The sequence below is a fragment of the Lepeophtheirus salmonis genome, chromosome 4 (genome assembly GCF_016086655.4).
Source record: "Lepeophtheirus salmonis chromosome 4, UVic_Lsal_1.4, whole genome shotgun sequence".
Taxonomy (NCBI): domain Eukaryota; kingdom Metazoa; phylum Arthropoda; class Copepoda; order Siphonostomatoida; family Caligidae; genus Lepeophtheirus; species Lepeophtheirus salmonis.
In genome coordinates this window covers 27,356,403-27,380,203 of record NC_052134.2, presented here as the reverse complement: position 1 = coordinate 27,380,203, position 23,801 = coordinate 27,356,403, and the positions used below count along the sequence as shown (strand labels likewise).

Here is a 23,801-nt window from a genome sequence, read left to right as displayed (position 1 = left end):
CCCGAATGGTTGTATGTCTATGCAGACTGTATAGTAGTGTGACGATTATTTTTTTAAATGTTCGAAGTATTATGAAGTTCTTCGAGTCTCAAAATCTTACCTTAAGACTATATATATTATAGGGTAACTTTAAACTTTTTTTGAAAAGTAATTAGAAATAGTTTAATGGACTCACAGTTTTGAATTTTTACAATGTTTTAGTTTTAATATTATCTATTTGATACACTTAATATCTTTTTGTAAGAAATAACAAATTTAGATATACTAAATGAATATAAACAATATTTTATGAATTTTATGAAAATTCTTTATCTACGTTTCCAAAACAAAGATAAGTGTAGCGACATGAATTGCTGCTCTCCGCCTATTTGTCTTTTCTTTAGCGTATTATACTGATACATACCAAAATATACAAGTACTAATATTGTTTGATTAAATAAACAAAAAAAATGAGTCATAATTCTTTCTATAATAAAAGTTTACAAAATAAATTTGATTGGAGTCATATTCATATAAAAATACCATTTGAGATTATTTGAGATTGAGGGCAGCAACGTATTAAAAATAAACATGAATTGGGTATAATTAAAGAATATAGTGGTTAATGAACATTAGAAGAATCTCAACTACAATTTCCTCTCCATGTAGTCCAAGATCCATAATATCCATTTGTAATCAGATTCCAGGAGACTTCCTCAATCAAAATTATCATTTTACAAAATACAACAATTTAAAATATCGTTTGTTAAATATTGACTAAGAATAAGGTATTGTAAATATAAATTTTATTAATCTAAATTTGTTATTTTGTACAAAAATATGTAATGTGTACCTAATACAGGATATAAAAAAAAGCACATTTTTTCTAAAACATTGTAAAATTTCAAAACTTTAGAGGCCTGGAGCTACCTTTAAATATTTTTTAAAAAACTTCATCGTTAACCATAGATATTTATATACTAAAAAGTACAATTTGTGACTCTTACGACTTTATATTTTGAACATTTAAAAAATAAGTTCCACTCTACTGCAAAGGTATGCGCCACTGAAGCATAAAACTTACTCTACATGAACCGAATATCAATTACATAAATAAATTTTTTTAAAGTTATATTTTATGTCTAAAGAAAATTATAATATACAACAATATATTATATCAAATTACATACATAACGTTTCAAAATATAAAGTTTTATTTCTAGATCCTAAGAGTGTATGCCATACATTAATTATTGTCTTTTAATTTGAGTGCAAATATGTTACCTTTTTACAAATAAATTTATTATTTTGGCAAATTAAAAAATGATGGTTGTTGTTTTGAGAAAGCAGTCTAATCCTCTTCCGACATTCTCTCTTGTGTCACAGTTTCCTCTTCTCATGTCACTGTTTTTCCTTTTTTTGTGTCTTGCTCAATATCAAAATGATTGCACGAGGAGTAAAGACTGTAAACTTTTAGAAGCCCAAATTAAAAAGCATAGGGGCCAAAGAAATCAAGGTTTTTGTGAGACCTAGGTAAATAAATTTTATCAAATTCTAACTCAAATAAATTTTTAATAAAAAAAACATATCTTTAAAGAAGACTCCTTTTGCGACTCAATTTTGTGGTCTGATTACACAAAAAATGAACTTTTTGTTACTGTTAAACCACATTATTTATCGTTTATTAAACGAAAAATGATAAATATAATTTAAGGATTACCGTTACAATCGTGAGAAATGCTGATCGAATCACCAGTCCCAGAAATACCAGAACCAACAAATAAAACACAACTTTTTGTGTATTTTTTTATATTATGCAACACAATCTTCTTACAGTTTTTATATATTTTAGCTTTCTTTTAATAAACTGAGAATATTTTACACCTCAAGACTTATTAAAAAAGGTATCAAATTAATATAAAAAAAGCATGGCGGGTTTGGAGTATGTTTTGAGGGAGATAATCTGATTCTATGGTCTGGAGGTGAATTTGAGTAAAACTGCTGTTTTGTCTATAGGTTTATGGAATCCTGCTGGAGATCTCAAAGTTGGGACCTACAATATAAAAAAAAGTTGATATATTAGATAACATGATATTAGAAACGTCATTTACGCTAGGTACGATATTCACTCTCAATCTATTTAATTACGAGAGATTCAAGTTTCCTCTTGAAAGGACTTCAGTTCTTTATATTATGTCATGCCCATACATTGCCCAATTTTGAAGGTGAGACAGATATACTATGTGATGTATATAGGAGACGGTTAAGTCTCCCTGACAACCGAAATAACAAAATTAAGTCATTGTTGAGAGGAATCCAATTATATAGTTCCACTAATTAAACTGTTTTCTTGAGGCCATGTTAGGACTCTTGTAAGATATTCAATAACACAGTCCATGCGTTTGTAGATTGCCTGTCTTTAACCATTTTAAAACAATTTGTAAAATCAAATTTCAAAGGTTGGATAAGTGTAGATGAAAAGAAGAAAAAAAGGAGCTACATCCAAAAACAAAGCCATTGACTTTGCTCTGCTAAACTCTAAAGCTCTTATTGCAAGTAGGCTGGCGTCATATCAACTGATTGTTGTGAAAGAAGTGAAAAGTATAACTTTTACTGCATCTCCGAGATATGTAGCCTTATCGCTGAAAATTTTAAACATAGGAACGGATACATGATCCATAGCATCAGAAGTGATCATGTTTATTCCATCTATGGTCTTCAACAAGGGAAGAGTTTTTAACAGAATAATCATGAATTTTTGGAAAAGCATGTCATAGTATCGTTTTATCTTTTATGTATGGCATTTGATTTGGAGTTATTATTTTATTATTATTAATTTGTTCTGCATGTATAGTTAAAGTAGATATGGTTCAACTCCGGGCACTAAATTTATACTATAATGTGTTTTATGTATCTGTACGTAATTGCCCTGAACTTTATTATTTAAATGTTTGTATTAATATCAAGGAGCCGAATAAAAAAAAATATGTATATATATATACATATTTCTCTGTAAGTGCAGAGATAAATTAATTAGGTTTTAACAACAGCAATAATATAGGTGAAGCACTATCCGCCCAATCTTTAAAAAAATTGTAAGATCCTAGCCTCACCCTAATGTATGTATATCAAAAAGGGAAATATCAAATAAAAAGTTTCAAACATATATTTAAATAAGTTTAGTCTTTCAAATTAGCTGACACATAAGTAGTATAATGTGCTCCAAAAACTTTCAATCATGCAAATTATAACCAAAAAGTCATTTTTTTCTTATTCCTACATACAAACATGAAAACATGATTTCTCCTTGCCAAAGTGTCATTAATATTCATGAAATAATTAAAACTGGCGTTTACAATACCAAATATACTTTATAGAATATACATAAATTTTATGTATTTATGATAAAACATATATTCAAAGTAAGGTTTGAATTATAAAAATGAATAAATAGAGTTATTAGGGTGAGTTTGGTGCTTGTTGTAACCTAAAATATGGCTTTAATTGACTTAAGTCTACTTGAGGTAAGGTCCAACTAACAGATCGTTACATACATAAATACTTTTATAAGCACGAACAATATCAACCAGATAAATGATAAATGACAACAAACAATAGATACAATATTTTCACCAAAGTGCTCAATCTTTTTCTAACTTTGACAAACAAAAATTAATCTTATTTTGTTACTGTATATGGGCCTAATGAAGATATTTCTACAATTTTATTGAAGTACATTAATATTTACATTGACCAAGAAACTAATGAAGTGAACAATGTGACAGAAAAGTATACAAATCACATTATTTAGATTGAAATAAAATTATTCGAAAATATTTTTATCATTAGATCGATAAATTACTATTTAATACAAGAAAGTGAATAAGATTCTCAAAAAATTGCAAAGGATAATTTTACTGACATCATAAAATGCATCACAATTGAAAGAGATTTTACTTTGAGAGTTCAAAGTTGATATTTTTACAACTTAAATAAAATAGACAAATTTCAAAAGAATCTAATTGATGTTCATGATAATTAGCGATATTTGAATATAATAAAAGTTATATATATAAAAATTGACTAAATTTGTAAAACTTTTTTTTGATCGATCTTAGACAAGATAATTTGTTTAAAATATCATGCTTATTTTTATCGTAATAGTTAATTTTTATGAATATTATGGAAACAAGATTCCATAGTTTTATTGCATAACATATTTTTTAACAGATATACCAAAAAACTTGGCAAAAGAGGGGTCAAATTTTGTTAAACAGAAAGGCTGAAGTTATTTTAGTTGTTGGTGCCATTTTAAGTTTCAAAAGCTCACTGTATTCCTGAGTATAAATGAAAAAAGGGTTTTCATTGTTAAAAAACTATGTTGTCTTATGAAAACTCTATATATTTATTTTCTTCATTGGCTGTGCACAATCTATACAATATTTATGTTGGGTTTCTTACTTCATTTATACATTCTTTTAAGAGAGGATTTTAAATTGCTCTCATAAATATATATGCACAAAAAAAAATTATTAGTCTCATTCAAAAACCCAAAAATTTGATTTAATAGTTTATCGTCACTTTCTCTGAAGGTACGTATTATTATATATTTTGATTAAATTGCACAGATTTGGTGATAAGGTCCATGCACAGTGTCAGAAAAGTGTAAGCTTGGACAAAATTGGGGTATCAGCCTAGCCCTAACATACTTCTCTATTTTTCGTAAACTTTGTGTGTATATTGTAGCAAAAAATGCCTTAAGGCTAAGGAATGAACGGAATAATACTAACACATAGAAAGGAACACTTTAAAATATATTCTTAATTAAAGTTTTTTTTTGTGTGTTTGTTTGTAAATAAATATATTATTTTTTTTTTTAATTCGGACATACACCAAAAAAAGGAGTTATAATTTATTGTCCATACAAATGGACTACTTTTCAACAGTGACGTCGCTAGTTTCTTTTTTGAAGTTCAAGCTCTCCTATACGTTTCTGAAGCCTTCTTTCCCAATTTTGATCATATCTATGAAAATAAAAATAAATTATTTGTCTCTTGCGAGCGTTTTGCATGTAGGATCAAACTTCTATACAGGATTCACAGTATACAATGATCGCTGATGTATATCATAATCTTACATATTTTTGTTCTTCTTTGGTAAATGAATAATATATATTTATACTTTTGTACTGGTTTAAAATTACCATAGAGCCATTGCAAAATATTCCATACAATTATCTTGTTCTGAACAATTTTTAGGAGGTATCGTCAACAGAGGTATATAAAATTTGTCTTAGAATGCGAACTAAAATACCCACTTTGGGTATTTTAGTTCGCATTGTAAAAAAGTTTTTATATTTTCAAAAGCTGCTGTCATTATTATTTAATTCTGGTAAAGGGGTCATTTAAGTATAAAGTAAAAATAGTGCATGTACTCAAGAAAGACAGGGAGTACCAGTGAGGGTTTGATCGATAGTTATAATTATATGTCTTTTTGGACTTGGAGTAACATTGAGGATCGATATCGTATTAATTCCAGCCAAAATATCCACAGAGTGGAATTTTGGTTTTCCTTCATCTCACAGCTCCTTGCAACGTATCCAATTGAACATCATGATTGCTAAACTGTTCTCCTCCCGAACAACTAGGGCACACATCGTATTTTTCGGGAATATTTTGTCAATTTGCGTGCCATCAAGTAGTTCTTGCTGAGCTTGGAAACTGATTTTGTGTCCTTGTCAACCTTACCCTACTCTGTAAAGTCAAAGGGGACCAGATGAGGCAAGAGAGAGTCCTAAGTGTTCGTACCAAAAGTGTTCAAAATTGTCTTTGCAACAATATTTCACATGATTTCAAGTTTGGACTAAAGTTTCATCCTGTTGTTGAAATAATTCTCACTTGGGTAAGGAAATCTCTAAAAACAATAATTTTAATTCAATGGTGTTAAGGGGTCTAATTCAGAAACATCATTAATATGTATATAGAACTTTAGAAATTGACTCATCATCACATTTAAAGGCAAAGTAGAAAATAGAAAAAATTTATTTGAAATTTTTTTTTTAAATTTTCTTAAGTTTTTGCTCAAAAAAGTTTTCATAAAATATGTTTTTCAAATATGTTTAAATCCTCATGAATACTTTTGCAAACTGTAAACATTATTATGGAACATTTGCATGTAATTTGCAGCTTAAAAAAACAATTCAATTTAATGATAGGATCTACATTTATTTTATATAAGTAGTAAGTACAATAAGTTTTTAACTTATTCCTTCCTTGATTTTATCAAATCATTCAACATTATAACAACAATTTCGTGAACCTTATTTAGTTGTTTTTTTATGATTTAACAATATCAATGTTCTATGAATAGCGAGAATGTAATAATTAAAAAGTAGTATAATTATATTATTCAACTCTTAAAATTTATATTAGTAATGAGACGTTTTTATGGTTGAATATCTACAAAAATATTACATAGTAGTTTGATGATATAGCTAATGACTATATGATCTTCTTTTTTTTTTAAATTGATTCCCTGTAAAGCCAATGGATGATTTTTTACATAAAAAGGACTAAAATCAACATAATTTGATTTAATTCAAAAATAAGATGGCGCATAAGCCATTTAAAGGATAAATGTTTTAAATTTAACAATAAAATATAAGTAATTTCAATATTTTATCTCATTATCCCTTCCGTTTTGAGTGTTTCCAGGTATTGAATAAATACAATATTTGTAACTTGGTCTTGCCAAAAAAAAATTAATTATATTATACCTATACCTTGAATTTGTGGGACGAGTTAGAATGCCTAAGAGTTTTAGCTATTGTGCCAGACTTTTATTTGATTAAAGGAATTAATGGCCTGATATAAAATAAAATAAATCTATTTTATTTTATTGTGACAATCAATTTGAACTACTTCAAAATACAATTTGCGGTGCTTCCACATAATTTGTAAATAGAAATATACGATAATTCGTAAATGAATACAAATGTCATCTACACTTAATTTTAGGAAAAATCATTTCAGCTACATATTGTATTGAGACCCCAAAATCATATATATATAAGCTTATAACATAAATTTAAAATCCGTTTATGCGTGTGGTTTTTTGCTAAAAAAGCTATAAAAATCCATAAGTATTCAAAATTTATACCAAACTTGTCAAAAATATTTCAGAAATAGGAGATTGTAAAAACGTCGTTACCCTTTGTACATTTATTATATACATATGTAAATGGTCGTAAAAATATACTACAACCACCACCACAGTAATATCTGAATGAGATTTTCAAATGGACTGCCCTTCCCCCTCCTACATACATATATGTACTTGTTCATAGGTACAAATGTTGCAGGGGAATAAGATTTTTTTATCATTCATAATATATTACTATCTAATGTACTTTTATATGAGATTAACAACTGATCATTTATTTCGTTGTCTTGATGATGATCCGATCAATAGGATTTTCGAGGTATAAAACAACTGATGACCAATTAATGGAGTAAGTTTTTGTTCAAACTAATCTTTGAAAACATAAGTAAAAATTATTAGGCGTCTTATCGTGTTATAATTAGATGGTCTTATAAATCAGTATTTTTAAATGACACCAATATCAAATTTTCTAAACAAAAATTAATACATTTATTATGATTATATTTAGAAGCAGAATGCACTAAATATATCAGAAATTCTAGGATATATATTAGTTGAACTCTAATATTTACATATATTAAATGGGAATGTCTAGCAGGGTGAATGTTGCAAGTAAAGGAAGTTTTTGTTTCAATAAATTTATAAATTGATCTTTTAAATACAATATTTGTATTCACTCTCTTTTACATTCACTTACTTTTTATTTTTCTCAAAAACTCATATTACTCTAAAAATGAATTATACTCATTTTTACCTATTATGCATAATACCAAATGTACATGGAATATTAGCATCACAATAACTACATTCATTAATTATTTCAAAAAAATTTCAGACTTTGTGTAAATTGAAAATAATTTGTGGGGGTTGAATGTAATTTTCAAGGCGCATACTAAAAAAAAGTGTATTTCATTAAGTGTGTTTATTTTCGAAGATGTGAAAATGAAATAAGCTTTTGTTTATTAAGTTTATTTTTGTTTTTGTTCCAAAAAAAAATTAATATAAAATGACATCGCAAAAAGAAAAATGATTAAAGGGTCAGAGTTCTTTCTAACCCCAAATTCCTCAGAAAAAAAATGAAACTCAATGGAGTTGGAATAGAGCCTATAACAGGGAACAAAAGAGCTAGTAAGGACATTAAACGCACTTTTACGGACGAAAAATTCGCACCAATACCAAAATTTCAATTCTATAACTCCTGTGAGATGCACTTGTCACAAGACAAAATTTGATGATATTTGAAGGACATCTGGGTTATAAGTCTTACATTTTTTTTAAACCAGCTTATTACAAAAACTAAAACCTTACAAGAATGGAAAGCAAAAATAATCTTTTCTTTTGTCTCAAAAGTAAAAAATTGAAAACTGTTGACAATTTTTGGTGGACCGTCTATGAGAATAAGCTCAATGATACTCCTCAAACCAACATTGACTCACTTAAGGTAGCCATCACGAAGGAATAGAACTCAAATGCGTCAGAAAAGAATGTCAGGGCCTGTCAAAGTTTCAGACACCACGTTCAAGTAATGACCGAAGCCGGGGGGCATTAGATTATATTTTGAATGTACATTAATAATTGTACAGTTTTGCAAAGTTTCATGAAAACATATTCACTTATGAAAAAGTTATTAATAGTTCAATATTGAATTTCTGAAAAGCTATTTTTATCCATTACAAATAACTTATTTTTTTTCGTTTTTTCTACTTAAGTTCTATGTTTGGCTTGATCGCTATGGTACAGGATTTTCTTAACTGCATTACATATTACTTTTAAAATATCAATCTTTATCTGTAATTAAAAAACTTATGTCCATCTTTCCTTTTTTTTTTTTTTTTTTTTGGAGAGCATTCGAATGGTATTGTTAAACTACATATTTCAATCATAAAATAAAAAAATATTGATAAATATCATTCACATCTATTTTTTTATATAATTTAGCAAGTATGTCATTTAATGGTATTGAATTATATTCATCCACCAGATGACATATGATGAATCTTTATATAAAAAACCTTGTATTTATCACAGTTTCAATCTTTAGGATAAGTTGACAAACGAGACAACTGATCAGTATGAAACTGTGAACATGAAAATTTTTCTGCCTTCTAGTAACTTGGTTGATTAAATTTGCCAGTTTATTCACAATTATGTCTTAAAATGACAATGTAAATTTGTTTTTGACATTTTTTTTACAAATATTTTATGAACCAATTTTTTATTAAATTAAAAATAAATAACCCTCTAGTGACTACAACATAATTTATTTTTATTTTTTCAAAAGACCCCAAATAGTTTTTTATAGGCCTCAACCGAACGGTTCAGAAATCGATTCATGATAAAACTGTATTCCAAGGAACAACCTTGATTTTTATGCATTGTAATTTTAGAAAATAGATTTATATCCATATATCGAAAATATGGTAACTCGAAATGTACTCTTCCAAACAGTCGAGCAAGGAGAAAAAGGGATAAATAGTTAAACTTTTTTTCATAAGATTAATCTTTTTTAGATCCGAATAGCCCTTGGAAGGACGTTAGAGGCCAAAATATCTTATAACTGGGAAGAATGTAAGGCATTTTTATTTCCAAACTATAAGATATAGGGAACTCATATACACTCAGAGGGGTTTCCGTTTAATTTTTGTTTGGAGTGGGGGAGTTTATAAAATAAATTTTTTATCCTTGTTTTGTATTTTTCCTTGAACACAATTTCTTTTTTTCTTTTGGTGGGGGGGGTGTATATCCTAAAAATTTGAGAAGATAAGTAATCTGTGGGTCAAAAATTATTACTTAGATGAATTTCAGTTTTTACACTGATTTTGTAAAGTACAATTTTACATGTGTCAGTCTCCGGTATCATTGTAGATCTGGAATACCAAACAACACTAATTGCAACTTGTACTATCTGTTGGTTCAAGTTTCAACTTTTATACGAGATGAAAACGAATATCCATTACATCCATAATAAAGGAGTTGCAACAATCGTGTGCCAACAGAACTGGTAAATGGGGAACAGATAAACTCATTATCACTGTAATCTTGTGATGAAGTCACAGCTTAATGCACAATCACATATCAATAAGCTATAAGGACAAATAAAATATACTACCTGTTGCTAGGCCTATATTTGTTAAATACAAAAAGTATCTTAATTAACGGGATAAAAAAGAGACTAGAGAGTAGAAATTTTATAAATCATGACAATTCTAAATTTATTTTTGAAATGTCAAAAATATTTCTTTTGTATCGAACTATTATTCAAGGCAGGAAAAGGCTGGGTCTAACTTTGTCCTTTACCCTGCTACGTCAATAGGGTTTTCCAAAAAATGACTTTTACATCTCTCAAACCCTCATTAAATCATTTGTATTTTTTCATTTCAGATGAAATACTCTCACAATGAACGACATAGCTCAATTGACAAAGCGTTTTGGAGAAATTAATCTCTTTAACTCAATGTACTTAGGTGCAATAGTGGGTCGTTCCTAGAGAACGAATTGATGTGATATGACTTCAAAGACCATTCCTTGGCCAGATGGAGTTAATGTAATATGTAAAATAATGTTTACCTATACTTATCTGTACAACACCATTTAATCAATGAAAAGAACGGTCTAAAAAAATACTCTCATAATTTACCTAATTTTTGAACTAAATTAAACTTTTTAGTAATCAAATCATTTCCAACAAAAGACGAACTTCATCAGAACTTTTGAGTATACTTTTTAAATTTATATAGATAATAATGCATATCAAATATACCAAAATGTGCCTCAATCAAGTATTTTTTCTTTCTATCCTATAGATTCTTATTAACAGGTTCAAAAATAGTATGACCTCAAATTGAGATATTAGTGAGCATGCATATATGCTATTAAGAAAGTAGATGATGCAATTCTAATGCTCTCATAAGAGTATTCTCAAATGAACGTGCTTATAAATTATGCAAAAAATAGCTTTATGTTTATTTGAAAGTATAAGCCTACAATGTAGAAAAGTTTTATTTCTTATGAATATTTAAATAATAATGATAAAAAACAGAGAACTTGTTTCAACAAAAGTAATCAGAATATTTTGTTTTATTGTTTCTATTAAGTTTGACTTTGTGTACAATTTCACTAGATCTTTATTTAGGGTAAATACTCAATCATCATTACCTATCACAAACTATCATAATACCGTCAAATAAAAATATTTTATATAATATTCATAGATAAAAGAAACTTATGATTTAGCTCAAATTTAAAGAGATGATTAGGGATTCTTATTACGCAACAGGTATGTTTGAACAAAAAGTAGGAATATTCTAGAAAACACTTTATTTATAGTTGACGGTAATGAACATTTAGTCGAAACATGTTGTTATTTTACTTTAATACTGCAACCTGTTTAACAAAAATATCAGAAAAAAGGCACAAATTTAATTAGCAGTAAGACAAATCTTCTTCTCAAATATGAAACTTTACGGATAAGGTGATTGGAAGAAGAAAATAGAATGAAAATTCTTATATAAGTGAAAATAACTAATAAGTTATAACCACTAACAATATTACATTTATATTTTATAGATTAAAAACAAATTTATCTGAATCAATTGGCCAAAAAAATTGCAAAATTTGAATTTATCTTGATTTGTTCATTACTTTTCAAAACCTGAAGTCCCTTAAGGTAGTATTGTATCGGTAACCATTTCTTTGGTTCAATCAAGCCTAATAACTAGTTATGTGAAGATTTGGTACGGTTTCTAGGACTTTCGGTCCTTGAATCCCTTTTAAAAAGTCGATGGATGGATTGTATTAAGACTATGACATATTTAAATTAATAATATTACACATCGTCGGATAAATCGAAGTGGTGTTTATGTTCATATATTTTATATGGACATTGTAAGTAATATTTTAGATTTTTTTAAATAAACACATTAATAAATATTCTAGTAAAATTTTGTATCAAAATATTATCATCAAAAGATCGAATAAAGAGGTTATTAAAAATTTAAAACACTATCAAAAAATGACCAAAATTGATAAATTCAGACAAGTTTCAAATCAGAAATTTTAATTTCAGACGTTATTCGAATCATGTTTCTTAATTTCAGACACCATAACATACAGTATGTATTGATAAAATTGACCGTGGTATTAGAAATATCCGTTTGAGGGTAAAAGTAAAATTATTTTTGGTCGGAATATAATGAAATTTGGCTGATACAGTCATTAGGCAATATTGTATTTTTCTAATGCAATAATTTAGACATAAGTGTAAAAGGGTTTAGAAACCACCATAAGATGTTAGTTGAAATTCAAAATCCGAAATGGTGAGAGAGCAATCTTTGGAGACCAGGGCCAACACTGTTGGCATGATAGAGGGTGGATCAAGCCAGAGAGACGTTGCTCCAAGGTTACAAATTCCTCTCAGGACCATTAAGAATTGGTGTAAGAAAAGGAAGGATGGACAAACCCTTGCAAATCAGAAGAGTCCAGGAAGGAAGCAACATATTTGCAAAGTTCCCAAACTTGTGATTTCAAAATATTTGACCAAAAAGATACAATCCACAAAGAAACTTGCAGTAAGATTGACTCAAGATACTTTGAATAATCTGTATGAAGGGATGCCAAAACGGATCAAAAATGTATTAAGCTTAATGGTCGTCATATTGGGAAGTAAATAAAGTTTTCCACCAAAAAAAATCACTTGTTTAGGTTATTTCATGATTTAAAAAAAAAAAACACCATCAATTTTTAGACATACTGTAGTGTAAAATTATAGGAGATAAATTATGGGTCGATAAAATTCAAAATATAACGTATCTACTCTCCCCCTTCTCCTTTCGAGGTATTCATATAATTTATAAACTAAAGGATCACGTCTGTTTTTCTAGCTCCGTCTCGGGAAAGAATATAATGCACCCAGTTTTGCGATATGATATCATGTATTCCATGAATACCTACAATATCCGATTCGTTGTTAAATCTCTATTCGGATTCTAGTTTCACTTCAACTCATGGAACCTCGGGAAATAATCAACTTTACTCGGATGTGTTATAATTCTCGGGTTTTTATAGTAAACTCCAGAAAGTTAAATCCTCATTTCCAATAGGATCCTATATTTCATTGAGACTTTTCCATGTCAGTGTGTATATTGTTTTGATAATCGTGCACGGAAAACTGGCCAAAAGAAAATTACCCGTGGAAGATTGCCCTGGAGAAAATTGCCTGTATTTGGTTCAAACTAAGTGATGAATAATAACACATTATCAATTCCCTTAATACTATTTATTTAATATTTATGTATTTTAAAAGATTTATCATATAATTTGCATCTATTTTAGGTGTTTAAAAATTAGTATAAGAAATGTATTGTATTATTTTAGGTAGAAAGTTATAAAATACAGATACTTGTTTGAGCAAAATTATAATTACTAAAATTTTTTTTAACCATTTACTAACAGGATTATATAAATTATTTTTAAAAGAAATCTATTAGATACTCCAACTTTTCACAAAAGTAAAACAAAAAAAGTAATTAAAAATTCAGTGCGCCCATTACCAAATGAAAGGTAAAAGTTATTGACATGTAACATAGCATCCATAATAAAAATGAGTAAAATGGTGTAAAAACACAGAAAAAATGCGGGTTTCAATTTGCAAACCAATGCCAAAGAACATTTTTTGGGAATTAGAAAGGTTCCTTGGATGTATTGGCACTGAGTTTTAGCAATCTTACACTATCTCTGGGCGAATTCGAGGTCAAAAGGTATTTAATCATAATTTAAGAGTCACTAAACTATTCAATATCAATTGAATTAATCAATTCTCTCAATATGTAGAAAATTGGATTGAATTTTAAAAATGCAAGGAAATTGTATTGCAATAATGTTACTCACACTTGAAGGTACTCCCATGTGGAATGGAACAAACAAATATGTTTATATATTTGGCGTAAATAACATTGAGTGAATTTATAATGTGTTATTATTCATCATAAAGTTTGAACAAATTACGGACAGTTTTCTCCGGGGCAATTTTCCTCCAAGACAATCTTCCGCGGGGAATTTTCCTAGTACCATCCTCTTTGTTGAGAAAGGCTTAATTCACTAACTTGGAAGATTCATGTTCGATTTGATTCGACTTGTTAATAAGCAAGGAAGTCAATAGACTACCTTGCACCTTGATAACTCTGATGTATTTAAGAATACAAAACAGAACTGAGCTCTTACAGGATTAAGGAACTAATAAATTACAATTTGCAACTCCGTTATTGTTAAATTCAGTTTCTCATTGATTCAATAATTAAAAATTGTTTTCATTTTGTCAAATTTATAGTTTCATTAATCAATTAATTTAATATTATAATATCGGTTTCATAGATGAATTAATTTGAGTTCTTAATTGGTTAATTAGTTAAATATATCGGCTTGATTGGTTAATAAATCATTGGGAGAGGTGGAGCATAATATTGGCTAAAAATCCTTTTGTCGTTTTCTCATATTTTTCCATATTAATCCAGTTAAACTAAATGGTGGTATGAGCACGTGTTAGGGTATCCCTAACATTATTTTTGCTTGAAAAGGAAATGTTGATAATTTCCCAAGGTGATCAGTTGGAGTGAAACGACTCGAACTCTGAGAGACTTCATACGATACTTGGATATTCTAATTCAAAGAGAGATTTAGCTTGCAATCAAATATGTATAGGAGGTATTCATGGGATAAATGGCATTATCTTCCCGAAGTGGAACCGTTATATTCGTTCCTGAGACGGAGTTGAATTCACAGATATAAACCTAATCGCTGTTAGTAATTATTAATATGATTTATGTGAGGCGTTAAGGAGTTGAATGTACCGTACGTCTCTTCCTCCTTTTCTTCGTCCTGATTAAGAGCTACTCGAATGGTTTTCTCTTCGATACTAGCTATTTATTATTTCATCCAATTTAATACACTGTCTGATAATATGAATTATTAAATTGTTTGGGTCATATTATGAGATAGCGATTAATTCGTAAATAGTATGTTAAAAATCCAGCAAATAAATAAAATACAATTATCAAAACTCTTATTGAACTTCATATTAGCATACATCATAAATATAGATGTATTGAATTTTAACTACAAATGATTAGAACATTAAACTTTCAACTTTTGTTTCTCAAAAACTATATCTAAAAAATCTATTCGAAATTTAATAAAATCATTATTCAAAAATGTGTGATGATTACAATAAAATTTCTTTTGATATCCTTGGTTGAAGTACTAAATAATTATTGCTACTGAGCCGTTAAGTGTCTCTATATAATATCAAAAAATGTGGATATGCGTATGGAAATATCATAAACATAAGAATTTATGGATGGCCCCCATTTTGTTGATTATGTCAAGTCTAAAGACTGGTTATATTTGCTTAATGAAAATATGCAAATATGTCAAAAATGCTATGATTGATCCTGAGAGAGTTCAATACGTCTGACATCATATAAGGGAACATTATTTCTGTTTAAAATTCATATCTTTGACCTGCATTTCTATTTTGTTTTGATAAATTTAACTAGTTATAGGCGACCCCCACTGGCATTTATAAGTAGCTGCTAGTCGAAATAGTTATACAGTATACATATATGTATATCTACTTTATATTGATGCTCCACATTTAAGGATAAGAGTACACTAATTTATAAATACTAATTATGAATGTATGTATTGTACATACTCTTGAGAATAAGTATATATTTTAGATGGGAATTATATTCTACCTCATATGACTACTTATTAAAGAAAAATATTTATTTCTTAAAGATTTGAATAACACAAATCAACAACAAAAAAGTTTTGAGGTTTTATTTATCATTCTAGTACTACTTGACGTGTACTAATTAGTTTTACCGAATCAAAAAAAGCTCTCAAGTCTTTTGGATTTTAATTAAAACTTGAATATATACTATACTTGTTAGGTTTGATTTTGAAAACAAAAACAAAATCATCATGAAAGTAAACTAATTCGATTCAATATTTAATGTTTTTACTATTTTTGTGAAGCGATCTAATTCCGAGGAAAGAAAATGTAGCTATTTTTGTCCTTTCAAATATTTCAACGATCTAAATATTTAAAAAAGGAGTTTTTGAGCTTATAAAAAACAACATTTGAATGACTCTACCTGAAATGGGAGCCTAGATTGGGGATTAACAGTATAATGCTGGTTCTAATTTGTTGTTATATACAAATTGGTATTTGGTTTCAGTGTATTTTTCGACCAATTTACAATTTTTTTTCTTTTTTTTTTTCCCAAAAATATGTTTCTGTGGATGGAAGAACATATCAGGCAAGGGTTATTAATTTGTTTATTGTCCAAAAATTGAGTCCTATAATTTATTTCTATTTGATTGTAATAATTTTAGGCACATCTTCTGAATCGATCCAATTAAAAAAAGTTTAGTGTTTTAAGAAAAATATAATTCGAATAGTACTTAATCTAAGTTTTTATCTTTCTTTGTCATCAAATGACCTTCTACATTAACTTGCTGCACATAGAAAACTATCAACAAATCTTCTAATTGCCTATATCAAAAAAAAAAGCAACCCATGGTATAACTTGTCTTAATAAGATTATATTACTCGAGTAGGTAAGGGATAAGGTCACATGAACTATAAATCAACTTTGTTGTATTACATTTATTAATGTTATCCACATAGATACATATAAATGTAAATATAGAACAAAAATTCGATTTAACAACCAACTACAAACATTAATTAGGAAATATCCTAAATCAGCAATATATGAATACTCTCATATTTAATTCTTATAAATTATCTTTTTATCGCATGCCATATGTATTTATGCAATTTTTCTTATACAAAACATTAATAGTTTAGCTTATATTATACTCCTATTTGAAAAAACTTGTTTAATTAGTGGTTAACGTTATTTTTAAAAAAATCCTTAATAATTTAAAAAGACCAATTTCAACCTATTTGTAACCTGTGTAATTTTGTAAAAATATACAATACTTCTTAGGATTATGTGGAATAAGTTGAGTCCTATAAAAAGTGACCTTAACACGTGCGAGATTTTTAAAATTTATGCCATCTGAAGTGTGTTTTTTATTTTCCAAAACTGTTATCATAAATTCTTTAAGTCTTGTGGAGTGAAGATATAGATATAATGTACATGTATTCATGAATATCAGAGAGTAACATAAATAAGTTGTTACTCAGTTATAACTGTAGTCCATGTTATACTGAAAGTGGAATTGCGGATGGACTTGGAGTAATTACCAAGTATCTCATTGCTAAATACCCGAAGAATTTGTGTTTATTTTCCTCCTCTCATAGCTACTTGTATGTAGTTAAACTACGTTATGAAAGCTTATGTAATTAAATCAAAAAAAGAAAATTACTTATGCTGTAAAACAAATGCTAAAACATTGATTATTGACAATAAAATTAGCACCATCAACATGTTTCTTCATATATTGAATATTCACAAGCTCAATATATACTCTGTGAGATCAGCAATAGTGGGGTGGCACGATTTTCAAAAGGGAGGTTATTTCTTAATTTTAGTGTCCTACATATTTATAAAGGTTAATTAATTTACTTTTAAATTAATTCTGTGTTATAGGAATTATAATCAAGATATTTATTTGTGAAATGTTTTAATTTTTTTTAAGGCAATTACATAAATCCTTTAATTATTTTGTACTATATTATAACAGTATGCATAGTAAATATGTTGCATGTCAACATAAGATTAAGGTGGGATTAAAAAAAGATTTTTTTAGCTAGTTTATTTCATAAGAAAGGATCTCATGATTATTTACCTGTCATTATCCACAATTATATCAGTAAAATATTACTTATAGGTATAGGGTTATTATAGATAAGTTTTTAAGGTTTTTTTATGATGTTCCTTACTAATAATTTAAAATTTTCATAAATCACGATTATTTTTATATTTAACATTGTATTCTATCTTGAAATTTGATCACACGTTATTAACCAGTTCAGAACTGCAACTTCCACCCAAAGAATACAAAAATTGGTAATAAAATTGGAAAACAGAATTTAATCAATGATTTAAGCTGACTGACTGATTTCGACGAAAACAATTACAGCCTACTTTTATGTTGACACGTCGAAGTAATGTAACTTAAAAAAACAAATACATTTCGGATCTTGTATTAATTTTAAAATACAAATTTTATTTCTTCTTTTTTAACTAATTTAGAAAATTGCAGGGGGTTATGGACCCTGTGCTCCTTACAACCCTGCCACTAGAGATTTGGTATTTTTGAAGTTATATAATTCAATAAAATATACTTGAAGAACAAAATATGGTTTCTCGTCCAATATAAAAACAAGTACTTTGTGTTGACGTCACTCGTATTCTAAATAATGCAGTAGTATCCCTTTATCTTTATCATTATGGAAGACGATTAACTCAAAAAGGCATCACCGAACCAAAAATATTTTTTAAAACTGAATACTTGTCGCTACGATAGATTTTTTATTATTTTTATACCATTAGATTAAGTTTCCTTTCGATGTTTTATAAAAGTAATCATTTTTCTTTAATCAACTACTAAGCCTTAAATATAGTGCTTATAATTGAACCTGGGATGTCAGTAATAGGTCTTTATTACTGTTTATAGATGTTCCAACACTTTGTTATTATTATGAACATTTATGCCAAAAGCATATTTTTAGAAAATAAAATTAAAACTATAAAAAACTATTGGTAATATTTTCAATTTAAATCAAACACATTAATATAAAATACAAATCATTTTTTTTACTAGACCCACAGTTATACAAATTAAAAATATCGATTATAATATCTAAATTAACTTTCCAAATATAATAAAACAAATTAAGACTCGAAATAATTTAAATTACAATATGACAACACAAAGAAACTGTTTAAATCACTTTTTCTTTTTTTTTTGCATTTAACAAATAAAGCATTTAAAAAATATGAAAGTTTAACTGGTTCAAAAATGATTTTTTTTAATTTTCTGTAATTTAAAATAAATTTCTTAATTTTTAATGTAGGTACAGCAAAAAAAAATGCCAGGATTGTTTCGTCTCAAAATCAAGTATTAAAGTTTTTAATATATGATATAGTGACGAAACAATGAAAATATTTGAGATGAAGATACGGAGAAGTAGACGAGGAATAAATAAGTGAATCGGACGATTTTACAAAGAAGAGGAAAACAGTTATTTAACTCACTCCAGTGATGATTGATAAAATTGAAGTAAAGTAAGAAAAAACTTCGAATAAGAAAGATTCAGAATCACTAAAGTTAAATTGAAGGCCATGTTTGGATCGATTGAATAGTAAAACATCATTTTTTTTTCATTTGATGATCGGTGTAGACATTGCCAATTCCGAAAGTGTAAGTTTTCCAAATGAATAGAGAAATGTGCATAGATGTAAAAATTTATAATTAAGAACTTTATTGATTGGTGAACGATGCTTCCAAGGTCTTCATGATACAAAAATGTATACGGTAAAAGAACAAGCTGAAAAAAATAATGAAGTGTAAGAGATAGTGACACTAAACAATCTTATCATTACATTAGAGAATAAGAGATGTGATATCATTCTTTTGCTTCTGGAACATTAGCCATTAAAATATAAATATAATTTTTTCTTTTCCAATTTTTTTGAAAATATTTATAGGTAATTTGCCAGTCACTTCCTGTACATGTGGGATTATTAGATCCTCTGACATAAATTTGAACAATGAATGCAAGTTTTTTTTTATTCTTGGTATGTAAAATTTATATAAAAGATATGATTTCCTCTAGTTGCAGAATTTTAATAAATATATTTAACTTTTTAAATAAGTCCGAAAGTTTTTGTATATTTAATGTAATTTCTATTTCAAAGATATTCTTTAATTTTGTAGTTCTATAAAATGTATTTATTTTTGAAAGTATCAACATTTCCATTTGATAAAGTTATTTTATAAGAATTTCCTGTACTAAAAAATTTCATCAAAATATGTATTCCATATGGTATGTAAAAAAAATTGCTAATTTTTTAAATATCGTAAGTAAATGATATAATTATAAATTGCATAAAAAACTCTTTTTGACTTTTCCGTGTCCCCAAATACAAAATTTGTACTTTAAAGAAATTTAAATTAAGCCAACTCCTTTCAAATTTTGATTTTTGTTGGTTAACAGAAAAATTATTTAAAAAAAATATTAAAACATTAGTTTGTGCAAATATTTCACTCAATGTTTGCCACACACTTTATTACATGTTAGTAAAAAAATAATGCTTTGAGTGTCCCCATATTAAAATACAAATACTCTAAACCAGTTTTAAATAAAATGTAGTCTATAAAGTTCTTAGGCTAGCATAGGGGAACACTTTTATTTAGCAAAATTCTATTTATTTCTTCCATGTAGTTACCTTGGAAGCCTATACAATGATTCTAGCAGTCATACAGTTTTTAAAGCAATTATTATACTACAATGTCTCTTTAGTATCATAAAAGGGCTCAATTTCGGCGAAGTCCTTTTTAATAACTCTGATATTTTTTGTAATAATCATTCTTTTGAGCTCTAGAACAGGAATAAGGCAATGGGGCCAGATTAGGAGAATACAGTGGATGGGGAAGAAATATGTAGCCTTGTCTATGAAATTTTCCCATAGTTTTCAGTGATTTTGGAAACATCAATTTTTTTTCTTTAAATGGAACATTTTTTTGTGATTTGTAATCTTTTAATTGTTGTTAATGTTTTCCCACTATTTGAGGTTATCAATGAATAGTATCATATAATACTAATGTTATTTTTTGGCAGCCCAGTTTTTTCGTCTTTCTACTCGATTTAGCTCTTTGTGTACACCCTACTTGGCTGATTGTCGATTGAACATTGGAAAATCCATATTCAAATATCCTTTATTAAATTTGTATAATATGGCAAAGCTAAAAATTGCTTCGACTAATAAACACATTGATACTTTTTATTACTTGTGAGCTCATGCAGAATCTATATTGCACCCAGCTTTTGCATGTCCTAATATTCATGCACGACATTTCTAACACGTTCCTTTCATATCTTGACGTCTTAGAAGCTCACTTTTAAATTTAGTGAATCATTTTTAAACGATTGATTTTACTGTTGCAGATTTGTTTTTAATAATAACAAAAGTTGCTTTACTTATAAAGCTATATCGCATAAATAGATTTTTTAACAGCTGAGAACTTGTAAACGTATCGTTAACTAAAAATCCTATGTTTTAATTCTAATGGTGTCATCTAGGTTATAAGTTCTTCAGAACTTCTCACCTTACGTTATAGATTACTTATAATATTATTCTAGTTTTTGATGGAAAAAAGTTTTTGGATTTATTGAATATATTTTATATTATCCTCAATAGAAAAAGAAACCCACGGTCAACAGTGTATGGAGTGTTTCCACTGACGTCCTAAACAGTATCATAATTTTAAACGTTTGGAACCGTATAGTTTATGTTCTTAAAACATTAAACGAACATATTTTTTAATTACTCTTAATGAAATTTTCTAAAGATGCTTTTAAAATAAAAGAATTATCGTCTTTAACTTGATCCAAAATATAAACAGTGATATTTGAATAATATCAATATAATAAGTAAGGAAAACATGTACGAAATAAATAGGTTTTTTTAATTAAATTTGTTATTAAATTGATTAGGGATGAGAAAAATAAGCTAATTTGTTAAAAATATCTTATTCTTGCAAATTTAATGGGTAAAATATGGTCTAAACTAAGTATATGACAATATAAAATGATGCAACAATGTATTTTTAATTCATACAGTTAATATACAAGACTTTAAAGAGATATATTTTTGATGGATGAAAATGATTAAAGTTCTCCTATTTGTTGGTTCCATTTTGACATGCCAATATACCTCAAATGTTCAAAAATTTTCTAAATAACGAATAATAATAGGTTTTTTGTTATAAAACTTAGTTAGTTAGACCCTCAAAATGGCTGACATCAATAATGCTGACATCACACAAAAACACAGTATTAAGAATGTAAAATAATTTTTAAGAAAAAATTTATTTTATTTTATTTTATAAAAAGTAGGAAAAAAGCATTTGATAAAAAATGGTTCAATGGAGATTCCACTCAGAGGAGCAAAATTTACAAAAAAAAAATATTGAGATAAGCAAGTTATTCATTTATAATGAAATGAGAAAAACATCCACTAATATTTTATAAATTTTTCGATTTATCTGTTTCCACAATAGACCTGCAAAATATTATGATATATTTCTATTGCACTTTTTTATATTTCTATGTTCTATATGTATAACACTAGAATATCGTATAAAATTTGATATCTATGTTTAATTTAATTTTTTTTACTTATGCGATTGTTACATATTGTGATATCTTAAGATTGTTGTTTGTTATATAAATGTAAACTGATTTATGATAACACCATAGAACTAATTGTATCATATTTGGTACATGAGTTTATATGGCCTTGGCCTGAGAAGTTTGTATTAATGAATATGTAATTAATTTATCGTTATATAAACAATTTTTTTTACTAATCAGAAACTATTCCTTGTTACAAACATCCTCAAAAAAGTGATAGAACCACGTATTTTACAACAAACAAAATTAGGTTTAGAATGGAGCAAATAATTAGTATTAATTATATATCTGTATTTATAGTCATTTAGTTAATATTCAATAAAAAGTTTGTAATTTTCTAAAATATATTTCAGTAATTTTTATTGTATTAAAATTGATTTTTTTAGTTTGAAACATTTTCAAAAATATTACCTTTATACTTAAAAACTGTCTAAGACTATAATTTCATTAAATGAAATATTTTTTTACCACTAATTAGTGGAGTGAGTGTTATATAGGGGTTACATATAAAACTTTTTCAACTCTCATTCTGCAAAATTATATTATTATGAACTTACGTATATAGTTTTATATTTGATTATACAAGAATAATACATTAGTTATTAAATTTACACATTACTATCTATATTAATAAAGCAAAGTTTTTCCTTATAAGTATATATGTTTGTATGTTACAATTAAAATGTATCATATTCATATTTCTATTTTTGATCAAAGAAATAAAAAAGTTTCTCATAAAGAATTCTAACAACATTATTTGTGTTCTTGTTTTTTTTTTCACAGATAAAAAATTAATTTGAGGTGAAATTTTGGAAGCACTTTTGAAAGATTGTTTAATATACTAAAAAAGTTATTTTTATTGAAATGCTAGATTTTGATGATTAAAAAATCTTTTCAAATTGTATTAATTTTCCAGTATATTATTTCTATCGGCCCATTTTTTTTTTTTTTTTTCACTAATCGAAAAATACAGAGCCAAAGAAAAATGTCTAGCTTTTTTATCTGTAAAAAAAAACTAGCAATGTAAAAGTTGTGTACATGTGAATTATTTATTTATTATTAATTTAACTTATTTATTTGGTCCATTCCAATTCAGTCCTAGGACTGCTCCAATCAGTTATTGAGACCAGTTTTTAATATTGGCAGTCTTTTGAACTGGCACTGCTAGAAGTAAAATTAAAAAGAAAAGAAAATCGAGCGACGTCATCAAGGATTAAACTTTATCAGTTTAGAATGATATGCCTAGTAGGAACGGAACGAGACAGAACTA

General features: G+C 27.2%; 1 long non-coding RNA gene across 2 annotated transcripts in view; it reads right to left on the bottom strand.

The window, feature by feature from the left end:
* Window positions 1–23,801, bottom strand: part of LOC121116945 (uncharacterized) — a 59,742-nt gene that overhangs the window by 23,003 nt on the left and 12,938 nt on the right. Inside the window, exons 3-4 of one of the 2 annotated variants that reach the window (XR_005863986.2) lie at window positions 1,700–2,032; window positions 1,264–1,508 (exon numbers count right to left, since the gene is read on the bottom strand). This is a non-coding gene — a long non-coding RNA (uncharacterized lncRNA). Of the gene's footprint in view, window positions 1–1,263; window positions 2,033–23,801 lie in introns of both variants that reach the window. The other variant, XR_011779755.1, reaches the window with a different exon arrangement.